The sequence below is a fragment of the Cavia porcellus genome, unplaced genomic scaffold (genome assembly GCF_034190915.1).
Source record: "Cavia porcellus strain 051 isolate PalLab524CR breed Dunkin Hartley unplaced genomic scaffold, mCavPor4.1 scaffold_33, whole genome shotgun sequence".
Lineage (NCBI taxonomy): Eukaryota > Metazoa > Chordata > Mammalia > Rodentia > Caviidae > Cavia > Cavia porcellus.
In genome coordinates, this window is record NW_026947516.1 from 36,559,281 (window position 1) to 36,581,176 (window position 21,896).

Genomic DNA, 21,896 nt, shown 5'->3' on the forward strand with positions numbered 1-21,896 from the left:
ATTTGAAGTTAAACCTTGAATCATAAGTCTTAAAAATACAGAATTGTGCCAGGTTTGTATAATGACTGTTTACCCACAGCATAAGATTGAAGTGGATTTTCAGATTAAAAATAAAACTCTTAAGTATGTCAATCCTCATCGGATCAAAGCACACAAACCAAATTTTTTTCAAGTGCTTCATTAACAATATAGCTAAGGAGACTTGTCATTGTATTGTTTCTTTAAGGATAAGTCTTTCAAACTGTTGAAGTCCATATAAAGATCTTAGAGTTACAATTTGCATCATTTTGTCTTAGTAGACACGGTGTTTTACAGAGGATCTGACAAACAGTAAAGGTGCAATACATGATTTTTAATCCAAAAAATGAAAAGTACCATTCTTTTTGCTGCTGATATTTTAAAAATCAAGTTCTGCACTTCTTTAATCTTTACATGTTGCAATTTTCCAAGGCTCCAAAAACAAGTAAATCCTATTGTTCTTGTGAACATACAATATTCAGTCATTATAAACATTTACTTTGTTTAAAATAACTGATTTTTTCCTTGTTCCCTTTTCTATTCTCTACATCTAGACACAGAAATTTCATTTGGAGAATACAGGAGGTTTTGGTGGGAGAAAGATCATTAATCGTGCAGTATCCCCTTGCCTACAAAGAATACTGCATCCAAATTACTGAGGAACTAAAGAAACCTTGTAGCATGAATATATAATTAGCAGTGTTGCAAAATGAATGGAAATGGAGGTTGCCTAACTTAATTAACTGTAATCATTACTCATTGTCGTTCTGTTTAGAATGATTAGTTCAGGATATTTCTTTTGTGGTACTATAGTAGAGATTTCAAATGCCCTCTTAAATTTGGAAATTATTATAATACAAAGAAAGAATTGTCATGCCCTTTTAATCAGATATAAACTTGTCCTGAAAACGTAAGTTTCATGTCTATCTTTGGAGAATAGAAGAGGAACGATTAGAAAATATTTTGTGAGTTTAAACTTAGAAAAAAGATAAGAATTACAGAAGTTAGTGGCTTGAAGGGGAAATAAGGTACTCTTTATATGAGTTTCTATAAATAATTAACTCCTGGCCATGGAGGAGGGACATAACGGATTAAGATCTAAAAGGGAAATTTAAAGATAACACTGTAGGAATAGGTGGTGCTGTCTAATTGAGTAGATCACAACTATGCAACAATGCAAGGTGTCCTAGGTACCTGCAAGGACACTGCCACTAAGAAAGTAATAAATTCTGTTACCCACTGAATCTATTACTGTTTAGTACTTCAGTAGAGAGTGTATTCATATTACATGAAATTTGCTATATCCAGGGTAGCTATATAATTCCAATTACTTAATTTTTAAAATCAATATTAAAAAATGATTCCTAGCTTCAGTAACATAACCACAGCATAATGTATCACCTTGCACTTAAAACCTAGTTTGTTAATGATACTAAATCCTTTCCAAGGGCTTGGGAAAATGAGGGTCATTTTAAATAGTGATTCAGGAGTGCTTTAGCATTATAGCTATCAAGTGATATTTCCTTAAACATAATTGTTGGAAGAGACATGTTACCAATGTATTAGTGGTATTCATGTATTAGTGGTGTTACATCTTACATCTCTTAAGGGCACATGCTTATAGGGAATTATTTTAAATATTTTCATTAACATGATTTTTTTGTCCAGTTACTAATTTCAATGTGGATAACTAGGGACGTGTTGATGGGTCTGGACACTGAACCTTATATGAAGGTGCTTAAACATGTAGTGCAACTAGGCCAGAAATCCATACACATACTCCAATTACCCATTACTGTGACATTGTGATAAGGTAAAGCTGGATGGGAAGATATGCTTTCTCTAAAAATGGATAGTCAGAGGGTTTTAGGTAAAGGATACTGCTCCAAATTTCAGTGCACCACATATACTAGCAGTGTACCACATACGCTAGCAGAAGCTCTGATTACTTTATACTATATCTAGCCAGATGTAAGGGAAAATATTTGAGATTTCATTTACAAGAATTATGAAAATTTGTGGTGATCTATAGAAAACTGGTTAGACTTTCAACATCAGGAAGCTTTTTATCTGTAAAATAGGGTAGCTACGTGCCATACAGGTCAAAACATGCAGTTAAATCAGATGAAATAGGTCTGGATTTAGAATTTTTCTATGTACTAGCTGTGTAATCTCAGCATGCCATTTAAACTACATTACATTATCTGTAGAATGGGAATCATATTAAATACACCTTGCTAAGGCTATCATTAGGATCTGCTACAAAGTGTTTTAACACACTTCTTGATACAGATTTAATACTAAATAGTAGCTGCTTTTTATCAACAGCAACAATAAAATGATAATAACTCACATTTTCCAAGGCTTTAGAGAAAACAATGTATACCAAACAAGTTCTTAAACTAAAAAACACTATAATGGTGTTAGAGGTGGGGCTTCTTCCATTTAGTATATGTGTTTATCATATCTTGATTTTTGGAAACAGGGTCTCATTATGTAGTTGCGGCTGGCCTTGAATTCACTGTGTAGCCCAGGCTTGTGTCAAACTGGCAGAGATCCTGTTAACTCAATTTTCCAAGTGCTGAGATTACAGACATATAACACCACCCCTGGCTCATATATTGAATTTTAAGGAATTACAAGAAATAGGGAACATGTAATGCTACCAGAGAACTCAGCTACAATAAGTGTTCTGAAAGTTTAGGCTCCTATAGATAGTTGGAACCAAAGTCATTATATATCTATATCTATATCTATATCTATATCTATATCTATATCTATATATCTATATCTATATCTATATCTATATCTATATCTATATCTATATAATTGCTACCATATACATGTATATCTGGATATAGATGTATATCTATATCTAGTGCAAGATGATACATCTAGATATAGATGTATATGGTAGTACAAACCTAAACACATAATATATCAGGGAACAATGTGGACTGAGCCTGAATGCACAGATATAAAACCAGAACTTCAATAATCTGATGATGTGGCAAATAAATTAGGAGTAATCCCATTAAATCTTTGTCTCTAGAGTTATCATTCCCAATAATCACATTTTTTGAACTACTATCTTGAAAATCATGTTTCCTGAAGACACTTCTGTGTAGCAGTAAGCTACACAACTCCTATTACAAAAAGAAAAATGAGGCCATACTATAAACACATTATCCGATATAGTGCTGGAAAGTGCAAGTTGGGAGACATTATTGCTCAGTGGAAGTCAATTTAAAATAAGATGTTACAGAGATTTCTCTACAAGAATAAAGAATCCCAGCAATAATTGTTCGGCAGTAACCTTTGAAATGTATGCTTTTATCCAAACTGTGCTACGATTTTGGCTTGTCTTCTAGGCAGGAATTTTAGTTTCAGTCATTAAGTTTAGGAAACCCAAGTTCTTTGCAAGTTCAGGTGCTATCTTTACAGTTTCCATAATTATATCACAGTGCTTTGTCTATGTTTACTTATGATTTTACGTTTACTTATGAATTTAAACACAATTTTTCATGAGCCATTTATTGCTGAGTATTTGGATTTGGATTTCATATATTTCTATGGAATTACAGCAAGTTTGAAGAAAAAAACAGTAGAAAACATACTTATTATTATAACAGTAATTTGATTTCAGAAGTGCTACAAGATGAAAATTTATCTAGATGTTAATTATGAATGATCAGTATTAGCTTTTAATACTTTAATAACCCCCCAAATATTTGTAATTGTAATTGCCTGTAAGGAATTTTTGCACTGAGTTTCACCACTCAGTGTGTCTTTAAGTGTTAAATTTTGATATAAACATGAACATCAGGAAGAACTTGAGCCAACTTGGGAGCTATTAGTTCACTCAGCATCCTTCATCAAACAGAGCTCAGAGCTTCCCTCCCTTAGCTTTAAGCTTTTCTCAATGAACTGAGTAATGGAATCTTGAGGGATACCTCTAAATCCAGCAGCAGAAGCAAAAACTTCCCCACTGATAAGTAAAAGGATATTTCTTGCAACAAAACCTATCAAGTATAGGAAGCATGTATCTAACTCAGTCAGGCTTCCAACTAAATGCTAGTCAGTAAGGCCTAAAGGCAACAGGGACTTAGAGTAAAATAAAAAAGTCCACAGCAAACAGCAAAAGATCCAGTCTCAGAGGATGTTGTGGTTAATATCTGATCATCAGATTATTTGAAAGTTATCTAGAACATTCAAAACCTCACGCTGATCAGTTAATGATAATGCATTTTATATTTCAAAATTGCTAAAAGGTATTTAATATTCTCTCCACCAAATAAAGAAAACTTGATAATATTATGGAAATGTTAATTACCTTCATTGAATCTCTCTGCAATACATCAAAATATCACTTTGTTTCCAAAAAATACAGATAATTACTACTGTATAGTAGAAATAAATAAACTAAACTTGGTGTTACACACTTGTATCTCAGGTACTTTGGGAGCTAAGGTTGGAGGATCATAAAATTGAGCATATCCTGGGCAATTTAGGGTTTTAACAGGAATATGTCTGAAAATTTTAAAAAATGAAAGGAAGTTTGGTTATGATACTCAGAGTGAAGGCCTGAGTTCAACCTCCAGTACCACAAAAAATGATAAAATAAATAATTTTGAAAAATGTGAATACTTGTAAAACCTGGGAAGTATAATTTGTTAAGTCCATTAATATATAACTGAACTTGTAAGAAAACAGAACTGATTTTTCTACTTACAATCAATAATCAATTAATGGGGTGCCTATATACTACATCACCTGCAGAAAGGTAATGTATGATTTATGATAGTTCATATCACTCAATCTGTACAAATGATAAAATAGATTAAATTAAGCAGGTCTAGCCTGAGTTTTAAAAATATCCACATGTCTATAATGCTGTCATATATATCTCCTTAAAACACTGGTTTCCTGACATCACTTACAGTGGTTCTCATAACCATCAGAATTTCATCACTGCTTTTCATTTTTTAACACACTAAACAGGATTCTACTGAAAAACACTATTTTACTGGATTCTTTCTCCATCAGATTATTACATATGTAGGAAGAGAAAGACAGTCTTACAGCTTTCTATTCCCTAGTCCTTCCTCACACTTTTCTGGGAACGAATATATATGCTGTATAAAATAGCAAATATTTACTTCATATTCCATACTGATGTCCAGTGCATGTTAATTAAATAAATTCTAAAGTCGCTAAAAACTTGTAAAATATATTAAATTCTTTCCACAATGAAAAAGCAGAATAAAAACATCCATTAATTAGGCATTAGAATAATTCTTTCATGTGTAAATGATTTATAGCTAGTTAACAGAAAATAAAACTATTACAGAATAAAGTAATAGCTTAGTTCATAATATCAGGTAATTTATTGTACAATACTCGTGAAGATAGTAGTGTCCATGTTCCTGCTGGGACGATGGTCCATAGTCCTGTTTATCATCCAGTGTGGAATTCACAAATAGGACCAAATTTTGTAAAATATTTCATTTTTCAAACTGAATTGTTCCAGAAAAGAAATGTTTGTGAACTGAGGTAGTATTCTATTTAAGTATAAGAGCAGCTTACAAAAATGCATGTATAAAAGAATTCACTGAGAGAGAAATTAAGGAAACAATACCTTTCATAATAGTATAGTAAGAAATGAATACTTTGAAATCAATCCATCAAAGGATGATAAAGATCTCTATATTAAAAACAGCATCACTCTGGGAAAGGAGATTAAAGAAGATATCAGAAAATGGAAAGATATCCCTTGCTCTTAGTTAGAAACACTATAATAAAAATGACCATATCCTCAAAGTTGTCATACAGATTTAAAACAATCTGAAATAAAATACCATTTGCATACCTCTCAGAACTAAAGATAATTTCTTTCCGTAAATTCATTTGGAAACATAATAGTCTTAGAATAGCATAAAGAATTATAGGTAACAAAGGCAAGGCATGGAACATCATAATCCCTGATTTGAAATTAATAATACAGAGCTACTGTGATTAAAAAACAGCATGATATGGCAAAAACAACAACAAACAAACAAGCAAACAGATTTGAGGATCATTAGATTGCATTAGAAGGTTCAGAAACAACTCCAAACACAATCAACCATCTTATGTTTGGCAAAGGGGCCAAATATGCTCACTGGAAGAAAGATAGTATTTTTAATAAATGGTGCTGTAAGAACTAGTTTTCCACATGCTGAAGACTAAAAGTAGGCCCGTGTCGATTATCACGCACTAAAGTAAAATCAAAATGGATAAGTATCTAAATATTAAAAAAGAAATACTAAACCTGCAGTAAAGATCAAAGGTAGAACACTTGAAGACATAGATGCAGGCAAATACTTCAGTGAGAGAGCCCTCATGGCATGGGAAATACTACAAGGAATCAACAAATGGGATTTCATTAAAAGTTTTTACACAACAAAATAAATTGCTGATAGAAAAGAAAATCCACAGAATGGGAAAAAATCTTATACCAATGTTCTTCAGAATAAATTTCAATATCCAATCCAAAAATAGGTATTTGAAATAAATAGACATTTCTCAAATTAGTATAAACAGCAAATAATATATGAAAAATTGTTCAATATCACTGATCATTCAAGAGATACAAATTAAAACAGCATTGACATTCCATCTCATTTCAGAAACAATGCCTTCTATCAAGAAATAAACCAATAATGAATGCTTTTGGGACAATGGACTAAAAGGAATACTTCTCCACTGCTTGTGGGACTGTAGACTGGTATAACCTCTGGGAAATCAATGATTCCTCAAAAACTAGGATAGGAGGTCCCATTTGATGCAGGTATTACCTTTCTTATTATCTTCCCAAAAGAATTAAAAGTGTCATCCCACAGCAATATATGTGCACCTTTGTTTATAGCAGCAAAGCTTGTATAGCTAAACATTGGAAACAGACCAAACGCCCAACATTTGATCAATGGATACAAATGGTGTAAAGTTTTATGAAGTGGAATACTACTCAGCCATAACAAAAGATATAAATGAGGCTTTTATAGCTAAAAATATAGATCTTGAGACCACATTCATAAGTGAATAATTTGGACGTGTGTGTCAATATTGCACTGTTGCTCTGGAACCAAAATGTTTGCTAGATATTCTGAAATAGGAAGAACTTGTTTAAAAGGAAAGGGAATGAACTACCAATAAACTTAATAATAAAAAAATAAAATTACATGTATACCACTAAGAAATCTGGAATGTGGGACCTGAGTTTAGAATTCTGTCCATTTTACACTAACACCACGATGACCCAAAACAAATTACTGTATCAGCATGTTATTGAACGATTTCCTCATTTTAAAAATGGCATGATAATAGCATTTCTGCCATAAAATTGTTATGGGCATGAGTGGGTAATATTTAACATATAAGATAACTGAAATATTGATACATGCCCCTTGCTATCACTATATATTTGTAAATACAAATGCATGTAACAAACAGGTGACAGTATTGTGGAGTAGCAAAATTATGGATAATTATACATTGATCTGTGAGTGTGTGTGTGTGGTTGTGTGGGCTTTTTTCAGTATTGTATTTTGCAGTATTTTCTATGAAAACAATTTTCTCTTAAAATACGCAAAATGCTATTGAACATCACATATGTGTGATGTATAAAATAAATGAGCAAACCATGTTTAGAAGCTTAATGCAAGAACTACTCTTGCCACAAGCAAGTTGCCTGTAAAATAGCACACTTTGGTGTCCAATAGTGTTATATTTAATTTGTGTTATTTTCAAAAAAGTTGCGTCTTCCTCAAATTCATGTTAGAAACTTAATTCTTAGTGCCATAGTATTAAGAGATAGGACCTTTGGGAATCAATTATGTCAGGACGGAGCTCCTATAACAGAGGTCATTGAAACGTTTCATTTGCCCACTCATTTTACTACTGAGAACTCAGAAATAAGATGCCATCTGTGGAGCAGAGCCCAGTCTTCCCTTTTAATTCAATAACCCCTGGTGAAATAACTCTATTCATACATTTAACCACAATGTTTCTTTTTTTTTTAGTTTTCTTTGCTATGTTGCATCCTTTGGATCAATAAACAACCTCTTCACTGCAAAAACTGGACCTCATATCTCTCATTTGTAACAGTGCCTCTATGCAGTGAATGGTAAATAATTGCTTGATTGTTAATATATACTCATATTAATCATGTGAGTACAAAAAAAATGATAATTTTCTTTAAGTTTTGCACGGAGCTAAAAGACTGAAAATGTGCAGAAATAAAGAAAAAAATTATATAGAACGCAATGATAAAGCAGAATTTTTATAAACATCTCAAACTTTAATTTCCATGCAATATCATTAATGTACATTCATATCAAAAGTTCATATGATATCATATCATATCAATTGTAAACTCATATCAAATGTTTACTTCCAAAACATTCCCAATAGAAAAAACAGTCAAATGTGTTTTTATTACTTATTTGCTACTATCAAAACTAGTTTTCATTTATTAACTAACTCCTCACTGCATGTCTAGGCATTGCTACTATTAATATTATTATTATTATTGCTGTTTTATAAACAAAGGAACTAAGAAGAAGAAAGGTGATGTGGACTTCTTCAGAATATAGAGAAAATTGAAAGACTATGGACTTGAAACTTCGAAAGTTCAGAATCCTCTCTTTTAACTACAATATTCTTAAATATTGATAGTAAATTGTTTCTATTTGTATATGCATTAAAATATTTGCTTATCAAAGCCTCTGAGTTTCATTAAATATTAGTATTGAATATTTGACCAAAAGAAATATCAGATATATGATTTGGCCTAATTACTAAGCTACTTATTGACAGCCAAAAATTCATTTGGAATTCATAAATGCACATTCTCATAAAATTCTCTGTTCCTAATTCCTAGTTCTGTAGTATATTTACTAAGAACATGTGTTATAGCTTGAATAAGACATAAGTACAACCCACCAACATTAATAATAGGAACACCAATAAATGTTTAAGATATTTCTTTCTAAAACCATGTGTTTTTATTAGTACTTGCTTTTAGCACAGAATGCACGTGAGGTTTTAGTATATATACATGTACTTTTTTTCTTTTTTTGCCGTTTCTATTCTAAGTCTGTGTTTGTTTACTTTTGGAAGATATTTTATTTTCATTTTTTACTTTGTATACATGTACATCTATAAATATTTACATATATGTATTAAAATATACACACAATACCTTAGACAAGAAAAAAAAGGTTCTCTTTCTTTTTGTCTTAGAAGGGATTATTATCATTTCAAGGCCTCCTTTGTGAGTATTTTCTCTCATTTTTATAGCAATTCTTCAGCATTTTTACTGGTACTCATAAAAGTTCATCTTTCTGTTTGCTGGCTTCTGGCAACTGCTTGTTGCTATTTCTTGTTCTTTGAGGTTTCTCATATCTAACTGTTCCTTCTGTCACCATGTTTCTGCCACATTTACTGCTCAGCTATTATTTGTCTCCCATTTGGAGGCTGACAACTAAGAGGACAGTCTCATTCTTCAGTGTATTTTTTCAGACTTACTCATGAAATCACCAGTAGCTTCTGTTAGAGATAAAATGTTTAGTCCACAGTTGGAAGATGAATAGCCATTAGGGAAGTGGATACTTTGTATAAATAGGAACCTTTGGATCCCTAGCTTCTTTCTGTTCCTATCAGCTTTAAGGGACAGTGCTTCTATTTGACTTTTTAAAAGGCAGAACAATAGCTTTATATATCAAGGGTTTTCTATCCATAGTTAAAAGCTATTGCCATGTGTGGAAAGTATCAAAGACACATTCTTGAGTCAGAAGTCAGTTAATTTCATTAATTAGGTCTTAGGATGCTGTCCTGAAGCGCTGTCTAATATCTATGAATTTTAAGTGGATTTGCCTAGGTAGCATATTGCTAATATATATATGGTAGATAAGTAATTTCTTTTAACATTATCCAAGATATTCTCAGTATTTTGCATTGCTTTTTATAAGGGACAGTGTGTAGTTTTGTCCTTGTCTTATGTAGAAATTGAAAAGAAAAAAAAGGTTAATTTTCCAGCATGCTTTGTAAGTATTTCTAAGATATTCAGGAGAAAGAAAATGTTGCTAATATATAGGGATTGTTTAGACACTAGCTTAGACATTACACTTTAATGGAAGTGTCCAGGACTTATACAAATTTGGGTATCTTACTCATCTCAAATAATAACTATCATGAATTTATAAAACTTAGTCCACTTCTGGAATCTCACATTTTTTCATCTATAATGAATGTACTAATTTTTAAGGTCCTATGTAGATTTAGTATTGTATGAATTATATACATTTACTTATTTGTATAATATTCTCCACAAGAGTCATTTCTCCATCTGAAATTACTAATATATACGTGTGTGCCTATTATATGTATTTATATATATGTATATATATATATATATATATATATGTATGTGTGTGTCAAGACATCAGTATATTTTTGTCTAATTTGATAGTAATTTTATTAAGCATCAGAGTGCTGACTATATAATGTCTATATTTAAGCTACATCAATTTATAAACAAACCTACAAAGTAAGTATTTTACTATTACCTTAACTTTTATAAAAAAAGAGAAGTAAAAAGAGTCAGAGCAAATTGTCCAAGCTAACAGTTTTTAAATAGCAGCACTGAGTTTTCAACTCAGAAGTCACTTTGGTTCCAGAATCTATCAATATAATACTTTCCTTTCACTTTATTTTAATTTAAAAAATATAATGCAATCTTACTTGTGTGTATTTCAGATGTTCAGTGCCAAGGTGGATAACTCTGAATCTCACTGATGACAGGTAGCTGCTTGTTAGGTGGTTCCTCAACTGCACGTTACCTACTGGCAAGAAGCACTGGCATCCTCACACAAACATTTATGATTATGTAGTGGAAGTTAGGATCATCTTGGGATAACCAGAAATGAGAGCAAGGAGACAATATTTTTCACAAAAATCTCTTTACAGCTAGCTGATCTCATATAGTGCTAAGAAAGCAGGTGCTTGCATACTCAGTGAATGTTTTTAATAGTCAGGTGATAGAATATGTTCTTATAGCTGGGTAGACATGGTGGTTTATCACAAATAATAAGTTTTCAGGTATGTTTTGCACAGTAGATTTCTTTTCTGTTATTGTTTATTTGAGGAAAAAATTACCAAAAGAAATCTAGACAAATGAAATGGTACAGCAACAAAATGTGAAGCCACAGAGGAATGTGGTTAAGGCCATACTTCATAACATTACACCTCAATTACTGGAATCCAGGGGAAGGAGAGAAGAAGAGAAAGGGGAAAAGACTCTTGCTCTTTGGAAGGTACTACATTTTATGTAAACGAAGTCAAGGAATGGCATGCCTCACCCAATGTCACATGGCTGAGAGGGCTAGGATTCAAATCCAGGAGATTCTGACTTTGGTTATATCCACCGATTTTCTGATTTGTTATCTACACTTGGATTAACAAATGATTTTTTTTTTCGTACAGGGGATTGAACACACAACCTCACGTTTGCCAAGCAGACATTTACTCCACCGAGCTAAACCTCCAGCCCAACACATCATTTCTTACAAGTATATTGAAGTCAGGAATATAGCTACATTACAGAACACAGCACATTTTCACAGATTAAAACCTCAATTTTTCCAAGCAGTTTTCTTCAATTGGTCAATCATGAATGGTAACATATTTACTAGTATATTCTCCAAATAAAAGTATATGAACCAAAAGGATGGATTTCTCTACTCCAAAGGCAAAAATTATGCTATAAATATAGAAAATTATTGAAGATTTCTTGTTTATCATTACTACTTAAAAGTAAAGTACACAGTTTTCAGAAGTCATAAAGAGACATTGGTTTTCAATATGATTGGAGAGCAAGAATTGCACAACATTTATTAAGCTGACTAGAAGAAAGGCAACTGGATTTTCATGAGTTGCATGATACAGCTTTCACTGTCTTTGCAATCATCATCGAAGTAAAATTTTATAGATTTAAGAAACTCCACATACACATAATTGCTCTCTAGGGCTATAAAATAACCAAGCTGTGAATCTACCAAATCAAATCAGTGAGTTTCATTGCAATCATGCATATACCTCCCCAGCACTACCAGTGACGCATAGCATAGGAAATTAATTTACATGCTTTGATTAAATAATACTAAACTCTAAAATTCCATGCTGTGTATACATTCACACATACATGCATATCTATTTCATATCAAGAACATAAACAAACTAATTAATACATAATGATTTCTTCAACAAGCAGAATTCCAATCAGAAAATGAAAGTTAAGGCCTTTAAATTGGTTTAAAAGCCAAATAATCAATTTTGAGTAATCAGAGCAGTAGTGAGTCATAGATTGTCTTATCATCTAATGTCATCTAACACAAAAATAGTGATTTGGTATGGAACATATCAATGGAAGAGCTCGGTTTTATATTGCATAAATGACTAGCTTTTGAACTCTCTCTGAGCCATAGATCAATTATCTAATGAGTTTACAATACTCATCCCAAAATGAAAGTAACAGGATTTTCACTTCGTAATTTCCCCCTCTTAAATATAAAGTTAGATAACTTATATTAACTATGAGGATTAGTATAAACTGTATATTGTATCTTGATATAGCTGATGTAATTTAATAATGTAAGAATAGGAGGTTCAGAAAAATAGAATGGAAAGTTTATGTTACTAATTTAGGTGGCAAAATTATGCACATTTTATGTACAAAACTATATTGCCTTTTACATTTGCCAACTCACAAATACTGCTGAGAGACATGATTGAAATTGAGGCATTGCACATGATGGGCAATCACTCTATCCCTGAACTATGTCTCAGTTATTTTTATTATGGAAATAATCAAAGTTAGCTTTACAGATCAAAACAAATGTCTTTCTGCATTTGTTTTCTGAGTATTTTAAAAGATATATGCATTTTAACTACTGTTTATAACTGTATGTATATCAAATAGAACACAACACAAATTTGACTTTATCATTAGAATTAATTTTTAAATCATTATCATTACAAATTTTGTAAAGAGAATTGTAGTGACAGGGATGATTAATGTTAATTATAAAAACTGAGTCTCACAGAAACTATGCTAAACACATTTTACATATCCTATGAAGTACTTATTAAAATATTTTTTGCACTACAAAACTGAATCACAAAGTTTACATAAGCAGTTTAAGGTTATTATTCCTGAAAATAAGTAACAATTTTAAAATTTAGATTATTTCACATCTTATTCATAAATTATTCATTTGACAAAATGTGTTACTGTCCAGTAGCTAGAGAATAAAATAACACTGTGTCATGGTTTATGTCTGTGGTCATGAGTTTGCATTGTACATTTGTGATTGGTTGATTGTCCAGTGCTTGGATTGATGGTGTCAGTGCTACACCCACATAGGGGTGGAGCCAGGATGTAAGGTAATGGCAGCAAGAAGGTGTGTCTTGCTTTTGCTGGTTTCTTCCTTGCTGTTTGCAGCCACCATGAACTGCGGCCCTGCCATGCCAGCCGGCCTTGGAGCCAACTGAGTGTGGACTGAAACCTCCAAAAACTGTAAGAAATAAACCTTTCCTTTCCCAACTTTGGGCTTCAGGTATTTTTGTCTCAGCAGCGAGTAAAAAGTAACTAAGACACACTGTATCCAAAAACTAAAACTATTTTTATCTTTATATTTAGGGTAATGAGTCATTGATAAATGTGGTGAGGAAACTTTTGTCAAAGTACTTATTATTGATGATTTTAATAAAAATAGAAAATATCTTTGATGTTTCCTTTTAATGTGGTATCTGGTAGTAGGCCCATATTCACGACCTATGTATTATCTGCCAGAAAATTGACCAAATAATAGAGAGTTCTTTTTCTGTATCATGTACTTCTCAAAACTTTGTACATATTTCTCTGCATAGTCACAAGAATAAAAACAGAGCTCCTCCCCCAAGATGGTGGATATATAAGCAGCAGAATACAGTGGCTCCCTGATACAGACGACTCAGATGCCAGAATAAAACACTGTGGGGAGGTCTGGACAGAGGGAAATGGATCCTCTTGACCCAGGAAGAAACTAAACAGAAAAGAATTGGTCAAACATGAAGTCCTGGGGCTACCATTGGAGCAGCTAAGATTAGTGGGCATGGTGCCCTCCCATATTGCCTGAACTTGCTTGGCCGCAATTCTCCAAGCCTCCCAAACTCCCGCTGCTTCAACCAAGCTGATTGAACTCCTTCCACTGCTGTGACTTGCTGGAACCATGATCTTGCTGAAGTCAGAGGTCAGCAATCCCAACAGAGAATGGAGGTGGCAAGGGACCTACATTACTTGTGGTGAGTGCTGTGATAAGACCCTCCCATGGGAAAGAGACAATCAACTGGAAGACATGTTGGAATCGGGCAAGACAGGCAGGAACAAGGAACAGCAGTGACTTAAGTCAGTTGTTTCCTTCCAGATTGGTGGGATATGCTTGGCCTTGGTCATGCCCCTGGCCAGGATCCAATAAGTCATTCCAAACCAATTCCTTAAGTGTAGCACACACTAATGCAGTGAAGGCCCTGCACTTTGACTGGGAGGGTAGGGGCCAGCATACTCTGACCCTGCTTGCATTTCAGTGACCAACAGCAAACTGGAGTGGGCAGAAAACCCTAGCCAGCACACTTTAGAAGAACCATAACCAATAAGGAAAGGAGCTGGGATCTCCTCTATATACCTGTTTTTGAAGAAACCAAAAACATGAAAAGAGAAAGAAACAGGAAAAAGTCCCCATCCCCCAGCCCTGAGAAGGTTGATCCAGGAGAGGTAAATACAAAAGAAACTAAGGACAGCAAACAGGCAATATCAGACACAGTATCAGTGGACATAAAGAGATATCTTTGGGATCTCATAGATGAGCTTAAAAGTGAAATATCTAAACAAGTAAAGCAAGATATAAGTAGATTAATAAAGGAAATGCTAAGCCTCTCTTAAGAAGACACAGAAGAAGAGAGGAGCACAAAAAAGGAGAGAAACATTTGATGAAAAATATAAAGAAAACCTAGAAATAGGTTCATTTCATAAGAAAACCATTAAATAGGTTCAAAGAGATTACCAGGAAATAAAATACCCCATTGAAAGCTGGCAAAACTGCTTGAAAGAAACTAAGGATAGACTATCAAAATTTGAAGACAGATTTGCAATGTGTGATCATGAAAGGAAAAATCTATTAGAAATAACAAGAACACAGGCAGTAACAATACAAAGGCTAGAAGAGGACAAGAGGATCTATACCTTAAGAATAAAGAATGTAAATGAAGAAGCAGGAGTAAAAATAAAGGGAATACAAAGGCTATTCACAGAAATAATTAAGGTTCCCAAGCATAGGAAAAGGAAATGATATTCAGATGTATGAGGCATACAAAACTCCAGCCACCTACAACCAAAACAGAGCTACACCCAGACATATAATAATCAAGATTCCAGAAAATCAATATAAGAACAGAATATCAAAAGTGGTCAGAGAAAAGAAACAGATCACCTATAAAAGAAAACCCATCAAAATCATGGCAGACTTTTCTACACAGTCCATCAAATCAAGAAGAGCTTGGAGCAAAGTATTCCAAGCTCTGAAACAAAACAACTTCTAGCTCAGATTGATGTACCCTGCAAAACTGTCTCTAAGAAACAAGATGCTTCCAAGACAAAGAGGAACTGGGGGAATTCGTGACCACCAATCCAACCCTACAGAGAATACTGAAGGATACTCTAGAGAGAGAAAAAAGTAACAGGATTTCAGGAACAGTGGCAGAGAGGCCTCAATCAATGGAGTAGAAAGTGGAATGAAGGAAAAAAGCAGACAACTAATAGCAGAAAAAGAGCACAACATAAATGAGGCAGAGAAGGTTTGCTATAATCTCTAATATAGATGGCTTTGATACACCAAAAAACAAAGAAAAGAAAAAAAAAAGAAAGAAACACAGGCAGTGTAGATCAGGAGACACGGCCCACTGAGATGCTCTATATAGGAAATATAATTAATCTGAAAAAGGGTTTACAGACCGAAAATCAAATATGACAAAATAATGCTGATTCAAAATCTAGCTTAGAGCATGAAGTAGCTTGAGAGGTGTTTAAGAGGGCATATAACTTCAACAATAGAGAGGGTAGACCAAAATTTAGATGATAAAGAACAGTATTTCCCAAGAGCAAAGATATGCTTTGCTCCTCTCTTTGAATTTCTTTCTAGCAATAGATGCACACACTTTGTACTCTGATACCCTAGAATGTCACAGTAATGAAGGGTAGTTCATGAGGTAGAACCTAGGGTAGGTTTGTGTTCTCTGGTTCCTTTCTCTTTGCCTTTTTCCCTCTTTGCTCCTAGCTTTCATGAAGTGAGCAGATCTGCATGAATAGAGCAGCTCTTTTCCACCTCTCTTTTCCACCTTGACACTTTTGTCTTGAACCAGCCAATCATGGGCTGAAAATTCTAAAAGCATGAGCCCAAATATAGTTATCCTCTTTTACATTGCAGGTGTTAACTATTTTATCACAGCAATAGGAGAAGAGACAAGTACAAGTAGCAATGTTTATTAGTGCCAATTTTGGGTTAGACATTATACTAGAAATTATTCATATTTTTTAAATACTTGGTAACAGTTCTTCATACTAGGTATAATTGTTAGTTTGGTAGATAAGGGAATTTGGAAAGGTTACCTCTGGGTAAACTCCCTGACTGTAACCCTAATTTCTCACCTATTCTTCCCTAGATTTGTGATTTTTTTTTAAATATATAAAGGCAATCATCATTCTTGGTCATTCTGTCATTTTCATTTTGAATACTCTACTCTTAGTTCATGTATCTCCTTAGCAAAGTTTGCTTTATTACCAAACTAGAATAAGGACTACTCACTACTTTGACTCATTTTTTTGTTGTAACAGTGACTATTATCTGATACCTTGTCCTTATAATAAGAAACATAGTCAGTTTCCCTTTCAAAATTATAAACTCCGAAAGAGCAGGGAAAATAATGAAAGCTGTAATCATAACACAACAACTGACAAATCACTACACAGTTCAAATTCCAATTTTCATCATGTATAAAATGAGATGACATGTACCAGATAGAGATTTGGTTACCTCATATTACTATACTGCAACCTAGTAGGAAGAAACATATATCCACCTCTTAACAAACATACACCCAGATAAGTGCAGGTAGAACTTGTTCTTATTTGTCTTGTAAACATTTTGAAATAAAACTATTCAAAAATACATTTTTTCCAGCCTTCTTTTTCAATTTTATAATATTATATTGATATAATTCCAATGCAATTTAATGATGTATAGAAAATTCATGTAGCTATGTAACTGTGAATGCTACCTAATGTAAAATATTTTCAGTAACCCCCAAAAGAAACCTCATATCCATTAGTAATCACATCCATTTAAAAACCCCATTGACCCCACTAATTTTGTGCATATTTCATATAAATCTCATTTTTATGAAAATAAAAACAGAAATTATTGAGAAGTTAATATTCAAATATTAAGTAATATATTTTGTTCTAACTAGGGATTAGCAGCCTGACAAAACATTTTTTCATACATTAACTCATGTGACTGTTGTAATAAATACACAAGGTAGTTAATATTGAATAAGTACCTTTTATTCAAAAGAGTAGAAACAAGAAGTACTTGAGTTTGAATAGGTAGATAGATAGGTGATAGATATAAATATGCAGTTGATTTTGGTGTATTTGCATATAGACAATAAGTTTTGGTGATGTGACTCAAGTCTAAACATAAAATTCATTTATGTTTCATATAAAACTCATATACTTACTCTGAAAGTAATTATACAATGTTAGGAATTTTGACAACTTTCACTTTGAGCATCATAACAAATGTAAAAATCATTCAGATTTTAGAGCATTTCAGATTTCAAATGCTCCTCTTGGTTTACTATCCTATAAAAGTGGGAAAAACTAAGTTACATGAATGCCACAAGACCACAAAATTACAAATATAGATGTTAGGTATTAAAAACCATACCTCAATTATATGTGTAATTGTGAATGACATAAATTATACTACTTTTTGTTTTCATATGCCTTGTGTCTCACGCCTGAATACAGTTTAAGGAATAGAATGAATTGCTTATAGCAATCCTTGCTAAGGTTGTAATGTGAAATACATAACTAACATTTTCAGTCATGGAAACAGTCTGAACTTCATATATAATAATCAAAGGCATGACTATATAGAATTCCTTATTTGAGTATAAGTTAATGAAAGATACAAAGTTCCTCTTTCTTATGCTATTTTCCTGGATGTGTATTATGCTACACTTCAGTCTTATATTACTATAGACAGCTAAGCTAGGCAAAAATTTTATAAGCAGTCAGATGGAGCTAAGTCCTTGAGAGAGCCGGGACAAAGGTAAAACACATCTCTACTGTGACCAGAGACACATCTGTTAGAACCCGGGCCTCAAACTAAAGATGACATAGCCAGGCCTATATACTTCCCCAAAGGCAAACATCCAGCCTAATGAAGTTTAAATAGATAACAGTCACCCCATTGGGTGACCATCCCCATCATTAACTAGGAAATGACTTTGTTCTTTTCATGTACCGCAGTTACATGATGTTTCTCTATTGGATTGCAACTACCTAAGAGACTATACTTGTATCCTTATTGGTTTAATCAAAGATGTAACCTATGTCATACCCATGTGGGTATTACTCTATAAAATTTCCCTGTCAAGCAGAATCTTAGGCAATCCATTCACCCAGTCAGGCCCTCTCCTGCCTGTCAGGATTTCTTTCTTTATTTCTTTCTATCTCTTTCTCTCTCTCATCATACTACTCTTAACTTCTATTGATCCTAAAATTAATTCTTTGATATTAGAGAACATGAAATCAGAGTATCAGATGTCCATCAGATTCAGAGTTATATTTTCTTTATATCATATTTTGCATTTAGACTGTAATGCCTATTACAGTGCCAGAAACAGAAAATCAAAAGTGAGTTGTGTTTTTATTTTAATACAGAAATTATAGCAAAACAGAATTATTTCATGATATGGCTTATCAAAATACATATAAAAGTTACCTGATTATTTGATTTAGCATCACATTTCTTAGATTCATAGAATGTGTGTTATTCTGCAGGCAACCAAAATTAGTTCAAAAGGGAAGTCCACAATGGTATTTAGCATTTTTCTCAATTTAATAGCTCTAAAATTATTTACAATTATGAATTGAATGAATTTTATTAAATTAGTAAACACTTAAATATGATCAAAGTACTAATTTAAGGATTTTTGGTCTTTATTTTCTAAGTAGAATAACACACACCAGGGAGTAATATTTGAAATGACTGTGAATTTTTCTCTCTGGATGTTCTTGGCCTTTACTCATATGATTTTCCACACCTTCTAGGCATGCAATTATCTCTTAACACCTCACAACCTGTCATGCAATATGCCATTCCTTAAATGAGAATTGGCCTCAAGTACCATTATATACTTAGATCTCAGTAATTTTAATAGAAGCATCAATCAGTAATTTCTGGTGGGTAAAAATAAATTTTACAGTATAAAATATATTTTTTTCTTTCTTTAGTAAAACCCAAATTATTTGATTCTATTCATAACTAGAATAAATCTTTAAGATCCTTTAAATCCTGTAATTAAATTGCAAAAACTGAAATATATGCAACTTAAAATTCAACCTAAGATTCAAAGCTGCATTTTTAACGTTTCTGTTGCATTTGTTTTACTGCATCTGCCAGAAAGTACATGACACAATCTTTTATGGATATTCAGATGAATTTCTCCCCTAGAAATGAAGAAGGAATGCAGCTAATCTTGGGCTTTCATTGGTTTGATTACCATTTCAACTCTAAATGGCTGGATGATAATTAGTGGGTGTGGAACAACCAGTACTGCTCAAGAAGTAATTGCCTTTACTAAGAAACAAAGTTTCTAAAGAAGCACAGTCAACTCCAATAGACAATCAATTCAATCTTATACACCTCCCTGCCATAGTTTTAAATGGAACAGATGTGCTAAAAAGCCAGTGAGAAGGTGGTTAATATTTCTTAGGGTTCAAACAGGAATAGAATCTCCAACATGTGATGGCCATATTTTTCACAGTGATTTATTACATTGCATCATCTATACAAGCAACCCAATTTGAGAATTTTTCATATCGGTTAGGTACTAAAGATGTTATAGTTAAATTTAATAAAAAAGGATTAGGTTTTATTTAATAGCTAGAGAAAAGAAATATACACACTACACACTGAAATAAATACATTTATGATTATGCTATAGTTAGATGTACTCTCATTCTTATATGATATATTAACCTTTATGTGTTTAAATTTTAAAGGTCAGAGGCCAGAAACCCTTAGCATATGGATATAGCATAAAGGGGAGAAAAGCGAACTGTGCCCAGTTTTTAGACCCACAAAATGATGAGATATGGAAAGTGAATGCTGTTTTAAACTAAGTTTAGGAATAAACTGTCGCATAACAATAGAGAACCTGAGTGTATGCTTATCTAAGAATGAACCGTGATGGTTCCCATTATTTTTAATGCAATGACATGATGGTACACTACACACTTATATGGAATATGAATTTAATATAGAGATATGTTCTTGGTATAAAAACAATTTGAATTTGTGTCAATGACTCAGTAAAAATGTGCTGAAGAAAAAACAAGATCTTTGGGTGTGGGACTTTATATAAATATTGATGATATTGCTTCTCAGATTGTCCAATGGCTTGCTTTCTTTTCCTTCCTCACTGTACAGACACCTAAATGTAGAAGTCTTTAACTAGTACCAAAAAACTCACTGACTCTTAATGACTTCCTGTTGTTTCTACTTGATAATACTTGCAGTGTTAATTGCTACTTCCTGTACACAATGCACATATGCCCATCCTGAAAGTCTTTTTTCTAAATGTTTTCTCCAAATGGGACAATTTTTCCCTCAGGTACCTAGTTGATTTCTAGTGATGTTTAAATCTTACCTGCTCAAAAAAAAAAAAATCTTAACATTTTATTTCACGTTATTTTCTGTGCTCTAGTTCTCTTTAACTCCCTTCCCCTACCTATAGCACTCATTGACTTTTAACATGCTGTACAGTTTATTAACATACCGAATTATTATTGATCTGATTCTAGAGAGTCAGAAAATTTGCACTCTGAAGAAAATTATTAAAAAGAATAGATAATTTTGAAATATAGCTCTGAAAGATGATAGAGGGTGAACAAAACACCAAGTCCTTTAAACTATATTCTATGTTGTTGAGAGAAAAATCTCCAGGTTGTGAGGAAGGGTTATGTTGTTCTCTAGCATGGAATTTCACTGGCAAAGAAGCAGTTCTGTTCGTCTAGGTATGAAAGTGTGGTCAAGGCATGTCTAAATGAGCACAGATACTATTTTCTCAGCTACACTGTCTCATATAACACAAACCTTTTCATGTTTGACAAATACTAAGTGTTACAAATCTCTAAAATCAGAGCTACATACGAAAATGAGTTAGCAAATATAAGGGAAATGCATACATTTCATTTTTATGCTTTTTTCTAACATTTCTTATACTTTAGATTCTAAGTGATTTTTCACTAGTGCACTTGCACAGAATACAAGCAAATCATAGCCTATACTGCCAACAGAGTAGTATTCTTCTTGAGTTTATTGGACTGAGAACTTGAACATAAAGCCTGACTTCGTACAAATCCTAGCTCTGTTTCTTAATTGTGACCTTAAGAAAGTTACTTTATATTTTCTGAATCTCAATTTCATGACCTATAAAAGCAATTTAATTTATAT

General features: G+C 32.8%; 1 protein-coding gene across 14 annotated transcripts in view; it reads right to left on the reverse strand.

The window, feature by feature from the left end:
* Dmd (dystrophin) overlaps nucleotides 1–21,896 on the reverse strand; it is a 2,110,831-nt gene that overhangs the window by 1,915,771 nt on the left and 173,164 nt on the right. The window lies entirely within an intron of this gene.